Below are 12,121 nucleotides of genomic sequence, written 5' to 3'. Positions count from 1 at the left end.
AATAAATTAGATCACTTGAGAAACCATCACGAGGAGAAGGTGCATCCTCGTTTGTATATTTGTGCTGGGGGGGGGGTATTTGGGCTTCTCATATACCTTCTACCCTTTTTTAACTTTTATTTTTTATTTTATTAACATATCGTTTAGCGTTTCCCGATGGGCTAGTGTAATATAGTTGGGGTCTGTATTACATGGGGGGGGGGTATTAATCTGGTATATATTTATGAGTTTCTATATTGCCTAGTGTACATGTGATCGTCTGCCTAAAGTTTGTTGTGTGTGTACATTTAAAGTTCATGATGGGACAGATAATATACATAAATAGCTTTTTACAACGTGAAGGACAAATAACATTTAATAGGGGTTCCAACTTCTGGCCAATCAGGGAAACAAAACCATACGACAGAGCCTTGGTTTATATTTTTCAGCAACTTTATTTTGGATATTTCCCCTTGGAAAGCTGCAATGCTGGTCCATTGTTTCTTAAATTTGATAGGCGTTGGACTTCTAACTCCTACCCGGGTACTTCAAGCCATTACAACTGGTCGGATCCTTAACTCTTCATTCTCTCTCTCTCCCTCTCCCTCTCCCTCTCTCTCTCTCCCTCTCTCTCCCTCTCTCTCTCTGAGGACTCGACTCAGATTTGGAGACGTACTGTTTCCAGTCTATCTTCCTATCATGATGTCATTAATACATGTAACCAAAGATCCCTGCTCGGTTTTTGTCACGTATCTTTGTTTATATTATGGTTAGCTTAAATCCCATTTATCAAGTCAACATTCTTGTAAATATTTCAGCTTAACATAACTTTTCGTATCGATAACATTTTTCTATCTATCTAAAGAGTAGCAATCATACTAATCGACTATTTTACTTTCCGGTAGACTAACACTATAACACCAGCTCGTCTGAGCTCCAATCCCTGGCTCCCCTTCCCTCACCAATCTTTCACGAAAAACACCCGTCTAGCTGAAACCATTGTCAAAACTTTTCCCTACTCTATCTGTGCCAAAACCAAAACGTAGAGTGGTTTTCGGGCCTTGATAAGTGGTGACCACCTTGTAAAAAAAACAAAAAAAAAACATCAGGAGAGCAGTGTTCAATCCTCAGCCAAGTCATACTATAAATACAAAAGATGGTACTTGATGGTTCTTGGCCAAACACTCCTCATTACAGGGTGGAACGATAAAAGTGTCACTCTAAAGAAAACAACACTACAGTTTTATTTTAAAACTTTTATTGAAAAAAATCAATTCAGGTAACTTGATTATGTAGCCGCCTTCAGCCTAAATCACTGCCTTGATACGGGTCCAGAACTGGGAACATGCCTTTTCTATAAGCGTCGTCGGGTGCTCAGCAGATGGCAGTGATAAAGCTGGTTTTTGCGTTGTGAGAGGTCATGTTGGTGATATTCTCAACGTATGTCTAAATGAAGTAGTCCAGTGGGCTTAGGTCGGGGAAGGAGGGGAGCAGTGAGAGAAGGGTACAACGTTGTAGCACTCCTGAAGCCTTGGTTTCTTTGGACTTGTGAACCGGCGCAACACCCAGGGTCTGCCAGCGGCCACCTGATTGCACCAGGGGATCACCACACTCTTCAGCACATCCAGATACACTTTGGTGTTGACTTTCAAGCTAACTTCGAAGATGTGAGATGACATGATATGGCCCTCACATGAAACCATACCAAAAACCATAACTGTGGCCGGAAACTTTGTTTTCATCACCTTGGACACATCCTTGTTATCCGGAGTTGCATTTTGAGGGTGCTGGCAATGGTTCTGTTGTCTTACTTGGATCGGTAGAGAGCATGAGTTGTACAGTGGCGCATCTCCGATCTCACTCGTTGAACATTATGTCACTTTCAGACGTAAAAAGAAGAAGGCTCCTATTGCTCTTAGAATTTGTACACAATTGACCAAGTAGTAAATCGTCTGCAATAAAAAAAGAAAACCGGTTTTCATCAAACGGAAATGGAATCATGCCTTTTCTAGGGCAACAATTTTTTCGTTCTATCCCGTATAATAGCCAGAAAAAGGAATAATGCCCTTCCCTACATCTTAGTGTTGTAGACAACGAAAAGTCATCAAGGCTTTGGCGACTATGGTCAAACTGTATATGTACATACTGCTAACAACTAATCTATATACCTTTTTTTTTCTTTTTTTTTTTTTCAACCATATTTTAAGGAAACAAAAATTGAACGTAAGCGTGCCTCCAGAGCACTACTGAAACTATACTCCTCCATCTCTCGCCTAAAACTTTCTCTCCTTCCTCGCCATTGGTCTGAGAGTTAAGAATGATGGTTTTTGTCAATATTAGCTCATTACTGTCTCCATTGAACTCTAATAGAAAATTAAATCAAAACCTATTTGCGTTCAGCGATAATTGAAGTTATCAGAAAATAATTGGATTTTAAATGATTTTTTCTTCTTTGGTGCTTTTTATTATTTTGTTGCATTCGACCATGGAGAATAATTTACTACTGTTGTTGTTTTTTTTTTGTGTTTTTTTTTTTGTGTGTGTGTGTGTGTGTGTGTCTGTCGGGTGAGTGGGGGAGCATACATAACCATTTTTATCAATACATACACACATACATAAGACACCAAACCTACTTGACCAGTTCAAGACACAAACACATTCATAAATATTGCATATATATAAGATGAAGTATATTGAAAAGATCAATTGTTAATCTGGAGCTTTATTTCAAACTAGCAGGTCCGTTTCCCGGCGTTGCCCGGGGAATTTTAAAGAAATGCTAACTAAAAATATTATAATATCCAAAATATCAGTATAGTGTATAGAAACAAAGAACAAATCTAAGATGCAGCGAAACACACACATGCATATATATATATATATATATATATATATATATATATACTAGCAAAGGTACCCGTCGTTGACTGGATTCAAAAATAGCCTACGGAAAATGGACTCTGATTTATGAAAGTATGATAGGTTATGAAAAAGAAAGGTTGTAAAGAGATAGCTTCGAATTTGGGGGTATCAAAACCAAAGCAAAATATGATGAAAATAAAATAGATAAACCCCATAATTTATTATACCATACCTGTTCACACTGAAACACTTATCACAATATTCTGTGGATCTATATTAAAAAAAACTTTGTTAATCTTTGTGACATATTTCCATTCTATGGAGGGCAGGCGCGAACGACCACCCCATAATTTTATTATACCATATTTCTTCAAACTAAAACATAATTATCAAAGTATACTTACGCAGATAGTTATGAAAAATCTTTATTAAAGTTTGTGCCTATTTCCATTCTATGGAGGCCAGGCGCGAATGCAGACCCCACAATTTTATTATACCATCCCTATTTAAGCTAAAACATACTTATCAAAGTATTCTTCTGTACATCTATATTAAAAACACTTGTAAACGTTTTTTGTAATTTTTTATTTTCATACTTTGTGGACCAGGTGCGTACGAAGACCCCACCATTTTTATGAATCATCATTATGCCAGATCAAACATACCCATCTTCTATCATTATGTGATCAGTTTTCTATAATAGTCAACCATATAGGAGCTTATTCATGACCAGACACACACATAGACGTTCAGCTTTATATTATATATATACATATATATATATATATATATGATTTTCAGAATGTGAGAGATTATATATAATTAATTCTACAGCCCACAAGAACCATAATCGTCAACGAACCGGGCGTCAATGACTCGAGTTTCGTTAGACACATCCGAACTCAGGATTCAAAACCCGAGCCTCTTGCATGTGAGGCAAGCACTCTACAAACTGAGCAACTTTTGCTAGATCTGTGTTGGTTAATAGAAATTCTTATGTGCAGGCCGTTACTCAGTTGGTAGAGTGCTTGCCTTGCATGCAAGAGGCTCGGGTTTCGAATCCTGAGTTCAGATGGGTCTAACTGATGAGCCCAAATGAGGGCAAAACTCTAGCCTTGGACTTCCGGTTCGTTGACTGTCATGGCTCTTGTGGGCTGCGACGTTATTTGGCTGTGGAATTTGTTATATATAAGGTTTAAATGTCTGATATAGTATGAGGTGCAGGTTGAGCGTGTTCGCATTAAATAATAGAAAATCCACTGTTCATAATAAGCATTGTACTTCACCAACATTTGAAAGAAAACATGCCAAGCATTACCATCGCTATTTCGATTTTCCTGATGAAAATTCTGTTATTAATCGAAATATCGAATTTAATTTTAATAACATAAATATGCTTATTTTTAGAAAGAAATTCTGCACTTTTGTTCTTTAAACCTTTAAATTTGAAATTGTGTATTTTTTAATATTTCTTTTTTAATATATTTTATAAATCTTTAAAATATAATTATCCACTGACATGTGTTTCGTCGTCTACGACTCATCCAAGTGGCTGAATCTACTGTGATTCTAGTGAATAATTTTTTTTTTAACAATATCCTTATCCATGAGTGGCTTCCGGGCCTTGATAAGTGGTGACTTCCATTAAAAAAAAATTTTTTTTTTAAAAACGAAAACAATACATATGCCGCTCCCCATTTGTAGGTAACAAACTGGTCAAAGGGAAAATTGTTTCCAACTCGCATTTAGGTAAAAATGCTCTTTCATATAAATAATTGAATTAATTCAAAAAATATTGTAAAACAAATAACATCCTTATGAATCTTTAAAATGTTTTTCTTTTATTTTTAACGTATTTGTTTTACTTTTTTATATTGCTCAGTATTTTTTTTTTAATTTGTTAGTCCTTTCCTACTCACACACACTACGCCATATTTTCTCATTTTACATATCTTTATTCATGCCAAAAGCCTTTGTCTGAAAAAAAAAAAAGAAGTCTTTTATATATATTCTCTGTTCTCTCCGCCTATCGGGTATAATTTTAAAATGCTACCTATTCTAGTTATTAATTCATCTCCCTTCAGGCCTCAACTCATCCTTTTGCTTATATAAAGGCAGTTTCCAACTTCCTGCGCTCCTAATTTTTCTACCCTCTAGTCTCAATATATTCCCCTCCTTATATGATCGCAATTTCCAGCTCCCTATCCACGTTCTAATTACCCCCTTCTACCTCGTGTCCCATACCTCACACATCTGCATTTCTTGTTGGTATAATCATTCCTTCTATTTTATTTTCATTTTTTTAAATTTTTTTTTATTATCCTCATATTTATCTTCACCCTTACTCCTGGTGCTACCAGAGCAGGCTGTCCGAAGATATTGGCTTCCGGAGACGAAATTCACCTAACATTGAAGCGTTTTGTTTTTCTGCTTCCTTTTGCAAAACTTAATTATGTTCTTCAACACCAAAAACCAAAAACAACGACCCAACTTTTCCCCCTTTTCCTTCTTCCCATTTCCCTTTTCTCTTTTTCTATCTCCCTCACTTCCTGACTGATTTCCTAACTTAAAACGTACCTTACATTAATGCTGTAACCCTTCTCCCTCTCCCATTGCAAAACTCATTCATGTTCTGCAGGGCAGGGAACAGAAACGATAAAATCCACTGTAAAACAACCAACTCAAACACAACAAACTAATGATTGAAGACACAAAGAGCTTGAAGAATAAAAACCTTCCACAAAATAACTTGATGCAACAATGAATACTATTTCCAAAATAACTGGATTCGGCATTAAATAACCCAAAAAGGGTTGATATGCCATAAAAGAAAACAACCAAACCAACCAACCACTCTTACTCCTATCATTTTATCTTCATTTTATCATTCTAACATTTCCTTCCTAATGTAACATAAGCTAAATGTCACATTTCACTGTATTTGCAACATAGTTCCTTTTTTCCACTTTCAATGAAAAGCATTAGGCTTCGAAATGCCTGTGTATAAACAGCGTTTATTGTCCCTCCTCCGAATCAGGTTTACGTTGAGTCTCGTCAGTATTGAAATGGGTGATTATTTTGGAATTTCTGGTACTGTATGTGCTCTCTGCTTATCTCTGCATTGTTTCCGGTCGTCTGGCACTGGACTCGAGCAGTATCGATTCAGGAGAGGTGTGGTTGAACATTGCGCAACCCTTGCCTCACAATTACATGTGCAGCCACCCTTACAGGGGGTATCCATCCTCTCTTGCGACTGAACAGAGACATCATCATCATAGCATGGGCTCTATTTAGAAGTCAGTATGGGTGCCAGCATAAGTTTTTCCACCTGCCTGGGAACTGCATCAACTGATTTCACAAGTAATTTGTAATGACACTACATACAGCCAAAACAAATCTTCGGCAGAGACATTTTCATAGCAATCACCGTTTCAACGCCTATGTATATTAGAAGGCGTAAGCACACGACATTGCGATTTGCACACATGCAATAAAGGAACTATGTTGTGTTCCACAGGCAGTGATACAATAAACAGGCTGGAATATTTTAAAAAAAAAGACAAAAAAAACGTCGCTATATAAGGATTCTGTCGCGGAAATCAAATCGGTTTCTCTTCAGATTTCTCCAGCCTGACACGTGTAAATGAAACTCCATCAAAAGGGAGACGTTAAAATCCGTTGTCTGGACTTAACGCGCGCTACAGACAAAATCAAAACAGTTTGTCTCTTCAACACCCTTACAATAAGTGACTCCACACACCGCGTCCTTTAAATTATTTTTTTTTTCTCTTTACTAATGAGTTATCACCTATCATCATGTTAGGTTTCACGTTTATTTTACATGCTGGTATGTGCTGGACGGCTTTTAGAAATTAACGTCCAAACCAACCTATCTCTGGCCAGGTCTTTATTTATCCCTCTTTATCTCAAGCCTATCCTTATCACACCTCCCACGTTTTCCTTCCTTTTTTTTAACCCTGCTACCTCAACTGTCCTACATCTACTAACCCAGCTGCTTTAATTTATACTATTGACGCCTCTTGTCCTCGTTGCAGACGATACTAAGAATACTATCGTGCATTACTAAGAGTTCTATCCTGATGGAATGAGCGCATGCTATCCTTGTAGATTAAATAAAGAATTCCGGGTTTGTATTACTGTACACATAGATTCGAAAAAGTTGTCAAAAAACAAATATATAACAAATAAATGTTATCAAAGGCAAGATAAGTTACTTTTCTACCTAACTGGATATATTTTTCGTGTTTTTATTCAATGTAACATGTTTATTCAGCTTGAAAAACATATAGTGTTTACCGATGTATTGGCAAATTCAAGATGGCGCCTCACTCCCTCTTTAACACTGTAAGTTTGGGAAAAGGTGTTATAATTAAAAAAATAGACAAAATACGGTTAAAAACCCGCCGAATATATATCAAACTATGTCACGGTGACATATATTAAGCGAGTTTTAACAGTATTTTATCCAGTTTTTTTTTTTTTTATTTATAACGCCTTTTCCGAAACTTACCGTGTTAAAGAGAAAGACAGACGCCATCTTGAATTTTCCAAGACATCGGTAAACACTGTATGGTTTTCGAGCTGAATAAACATGTTACATTGAATAAAAACACGAAAAATATATCCAGTTTGGTAGAAAAGTAACTTATCTTGCCTTTGATAACATTTATTTGTTATATATTTGTTTTTTTGACAACTTTTTCGAATCTATGTGTACAGTAATACAAACCCAGAATTCTTTATTTAATCTACAAGGATAGCATGCGCTCATTCCATCAGGATAGAAGTCTTAGTAATGCACGATAGTATTCTTAGTATCGTCTGCAACGATGACAAGAGGCGTCAATAGTATAAATGAAAGTAGATACACCTGAATATGATGCAAATAAAAATCCTCATTTCAAAAATTAAAAATCTGATCATAAAAAAAGTAATCGACGAAACCAACGGAAGCAGTGCATGATGAGCTCAAAACTTGCTGTGCAAATACATTTTTTGTACTTACGCAGAATAGGGACCGTGCTGTCATTGAACTTTTTTAGTTTATGCGTTTTACCAGAAAATGCTGAACGAAAGTTCCGTGTGGTTTTTGTTTACTTTTTTTTTTTTTTTGCTTATTTATTTATTTATTTATTTTGCTTTTATGTTTATTTTGTTTTCGTTTATTTTATTTTTTTTTGTTTTTGTTTATTTTTTTTATTTTTTGTGTTTTGTTTTAGCTTTTTTTGCAAATGCTGACCATTTTTTTTTTTTTTTTTCAATGAAAAATAATTTCTGTTATTGCGAAGATAATTCAATGAAAGGTAAATTTTTACTTGGTTTCCACCTTAACATTTTTTTTAAATGACGACTTTAGTAGGTTTTCGGGTATGCTTAAAATAAATATCGCATTGCAATTTTTCGAAAATAAGTCATTTCCAGATATTAAAGAATGTAATTACTAAATGGGAGCCATTGTTGTACACGCAATCGTACGCATATTTTCGGCGTGCGTGCGACTGCTATATATATATATATATATATATATATATATATATATATATATATATTTAAATAAGGGAGTAGTCACCAACAATGTGTATTTTTTAACATTATTTTATTATTCCGTGTCTTGGTTTTTCATTGAGAATTATGTTTGGATCATTGTAATAATGATTTTTAAGTCATTGAAATCGTTTTTACGCGCGTTTCAGACGGTCTGTGATGCGTCCTCGTCAGAAATTACTTTCAAATGTGTTGGAGATGTAAAAATGGCGATTTTCGTAGTTAATTTGAAGTTTTTCCAAGGGGTGGAGGCTTGTAAGTGTTTATTATTCATTGGTATGCTCAATTTTTATTGCTCTTTTATTGGGCTTGTCCAGGGAGACGTTGACCTGGCTGTAGTCGCTATCTCTTTCTGCTAATGTTTTTTTCTTTTCCTTTAGGGTGTGTGTGTGTGTGTGTGTGTGTGTGTGTGTGTGTGTGTTTGCTTTTATTGGTTTGGGAATGTGTATATTGTTTTATAGTATTTTGGGGTTATTTGCTTCCTTAGGAAGGCGGCTGTGATCCAAAGTCGTTACTAATGTGTATGTGTGGGGAGGGGGGGACTGGCTCTTCTGAAATAAGGGTAGGGGTGCTTTCATTCTATTTTGATATTTATTTTTTGGATTCTTGGATTTTAGTATTGTGATTTTTCGTTTTAGTCTTTTCGGGTATTCCTTATATTATGTTTGTTTAGAAAGAGGGGTGTATTTAAAATAGGGAATTTTTTAATGTTTCTATTTATTTGTCTCCCCATGTGGGTATGGCCAGACCCAGGATCGGTTCCTAGTGTGGGGAAGATATATATATATATATATATATATATATATATATATATATATATATGTAGCGTAGTTTTTTTTTTCTAAAAACACAATAACAATTATACTCAATGAATTTTCGTAATTATTGAATATATTCCTATTTTCGACATGACAATTAACTAAGTAATATTGTTTTCGTTTAAAACGACATATCTTTAAAAAAAAAAGTCGATATGTTGCTTCTGTCCTAACAACTACCGAAACATTTATTGCAAAATGAAAAAACTATTCTTTTTGCTAAAGAAAATCCAATCAATATTTATTGAACCAGTCTTACGAAGCTTTAAGAAAATTTAAATTCAAACCAAGAAAAAAACGTATTGTAAGATTAGTTTTATGAAGAAATTTTTAATTTTTGAATAGCAAACAAGTGATAGCAAACAAAATAAAAAATAAAAAATTAATGATATTTTTCTTTCTTTCTTTTTTTTTCAAATCAAGATAAATATTTAGTTCCCTCCATAATAAACAATAATAGCCAATAAAGTTTTCTTGGTACTTGTGCAGTGGTGTAATCGAAACATTAAAAAAATGAAAATATTAAAAAATAGTTATATTGTGCGTACCCGTTATGGTATGAAGTTCTCCGAAAAAAAATTTCATTTAATTTGATCAAGTAGTGCCCCCCCCCCAGCGAAAAACAATTTTTATGAGAGCGAGCTGAAGGTAGCCATGTTTGAATTTTTAGACCACGAGGAAGGGAGGAGGAACACTACGGGTAGATAACTTAGTCTAAAGCGCAGACACCCCCTCCCTATGTTAAATAGTAGCTTCTCTTCCTTCTGTATACAAACATGGCTACCTTCAGCTTGCTGTCGTCATAAGTTTTTTTCGCTGTAAAAAAAAAAAAAAAGAAAAGCAAAAAAAAAAACCACGTGATCAAATTAAGTGAATTTCTTTTTCATTCTATAACGAGTATGTAGAGGACTAGGCTATATATAAATCCTAATCCCGTTACAAAAGAATAATGAAACGAATGGAATTGAAGGAAACAAAGACTCAATTGATGGATAAGATAAACATCGTTTATTTACTGTTGAAAGAATGTTTTCGATATAACATGTGGTCATGTCCGCGCGGGTGTAACCATCGTTTGTTGCTGGACTGGTGTTGTAGAAAGGAAAAGGAAATGTGTGTTCATCTCAAGTTCGGGTCACTATCGTTTGTTCGCGCATGGGAAGAGAAGTGAGTAATGTACGAGAAATGGCAGTCCATCGTGTAGACAAAGAAAAGGATAGAGGGTTGACGTCAGCAGTCAGCTATGCGAAGGTGTTCTCAGGGACCAGTAGTAGATAGAGAGAGAAAGAGTGAGAATGTGTACGTACGGTCTGTTAGCTTTTTGTCCCACATAGTAGTAAATGGCGTGAGGTACGCGTGGTCGAAAGCTGGGCCGAAAAGGAGGAGCCGCTTATCGCTCTTTCTTTTATACTCGTTTCCGGAGTGTCTTTTGCGCATGTGTGGATTTCCTGTGAAAGGAAGTGACGTCGTCCGTCTGTGTGCGTACGTGTGCGCGTACATATGTATACGTTAGCGTTTGTGTATATACACGTGTATGTACGCAAACGTGAATATATGTACGTGTGTGGACGTGGGCGCGTGTGTTTCTGTGTGCGTATGTATATGACAAGTAATATAGCTTGAAATGTGAACGCGTGTTTTTGCGTGAGACTTGAAAAAGGCTCGCGCAAGTACGTACAATATAACTTTTTTTTTTCAATATTTTTATTTTTTAATATCTTGATTAAACTGTACAAGTACCGTTTTCTTAAAATACGTGGGCTGCTACTAATTCATTGGCTCATTGTTTCGACTCCTGCGGTGTAGTGTTGTATATGTTTGTTCATATTATGTGCTAGCAAAAATACATGACCAGAAAGACCATATTTTCACCAGAATATATATTTTTTTCGTGTGACTTTATTACATACACATAGACAAGAATAATATTGACAAAAATAAAGATACAATTAATCACAAATGTTTTCATTTTATTATTCAGATCACGTGACATGGACACTATAACAGTTTTAATTGGAAGTTTATTCTTTTTTTTTTTTCAGATTGATTAAAGGCCGCAAGAGTGGATCGAAATATTTCCAATTAAAAATAATGTTGTGCTTTTCATATTCTGCATCTTGAATAATATATGCGAGTATATGTGAGTAATTTTCTTTTTTTCCCCCAATTCAGTAATTAATATATATATATATATATATATACACTAGCAGGACCCGTTAACTGGCATTGCCCTATGGAATGGAAGCCACCCCCTCCCCTATCTCACAAAAAAGTAAACTACGGTTGTTGATTACTTTCAGGGACTGTTTGAATTTGAAAAAAGCAAATACGGGAATGTGTAAATCCGTATGCAATAATTAATAAAATTAGGAAAAATGGTTCATTTAGAATAAGAACAGAAAATATAAACAAAACTTTTAGAATTTAGAGATTACCTGTATATGAACTGTTTAGATTGAAACTCCCCATGTTAAGAACGGCTTTCGGAATAGACACCACCAACTTCCCCTTGCAGTAGACCTCCCCATATAAAGTATGTATATTAAAGCAGAGCACCTCTTTTTTAGGTGGGGTTGGTAGATAAATACATCCCCCAAATTTAACCGTGAAAATCGTAGGTAGCATCCCCACCTGCAAATGATATAGTTGGCGACAGTGTGGATAGGAAAGAAGTGGATTTTTTGTATCGTGCACGAGAGTACAAATCTGGCAGGCATTGAATTACAGTGCAGAATACATGTTTATATCTTCAGAAGCACTTGTCTGCGCAAAATATGAATGAGATTTTCCTAATTAGGATATACGAAAAACCTCTAAAAGTGGTCATTGTAACGAAAATGTGGAGGCGGACGTAATGTAAAATTTACCCCCACCCCCAAAGAAAATGTTAACGTGAG

At 35.3% G+C, this 12,121-nt stretch overlaps 1 protein-coding gene across 1 annotated transcript in view; it reads left to right on the top strand.

Annotated features, from left to right (window-relative positions):
* LOC145242980 (protocadherin beta-15-like) overlaps positions 1 to 12,121 on the top strand; it is a 631,746-nt gene that overhangs the window by 135,361 nt on the left and 484,264 nt on the right. The window contains exon 2 of the mRNA XM_080106093.1: positions 11,267 to 11,364. The gene's annotated coding sequence lies outside the window, so the exon portion shown is untranslated. The remainder of the gene's footprint in view (positions 1 to 11,266; positions 11,365 to 12,121) is intronic.

Source organism: Euprymna scolopes, chromosome 21, assembly GCF_053919585.1.
Source record: "Euprymna scolopes isolate OS-2025 chromosome 21, ASM5391958v1, whole genome shotgun sequence".
Classification (NCBI taxonomy): Eukaryota; Metazoa; Mollusca; class Cephalopoda; order Sepiida; family Sepiolidae; genus Euprymna; species Euprymna scolopes.
This window is presented reverse-complemented; position numbering and strand designations above follow the sequence as displayed.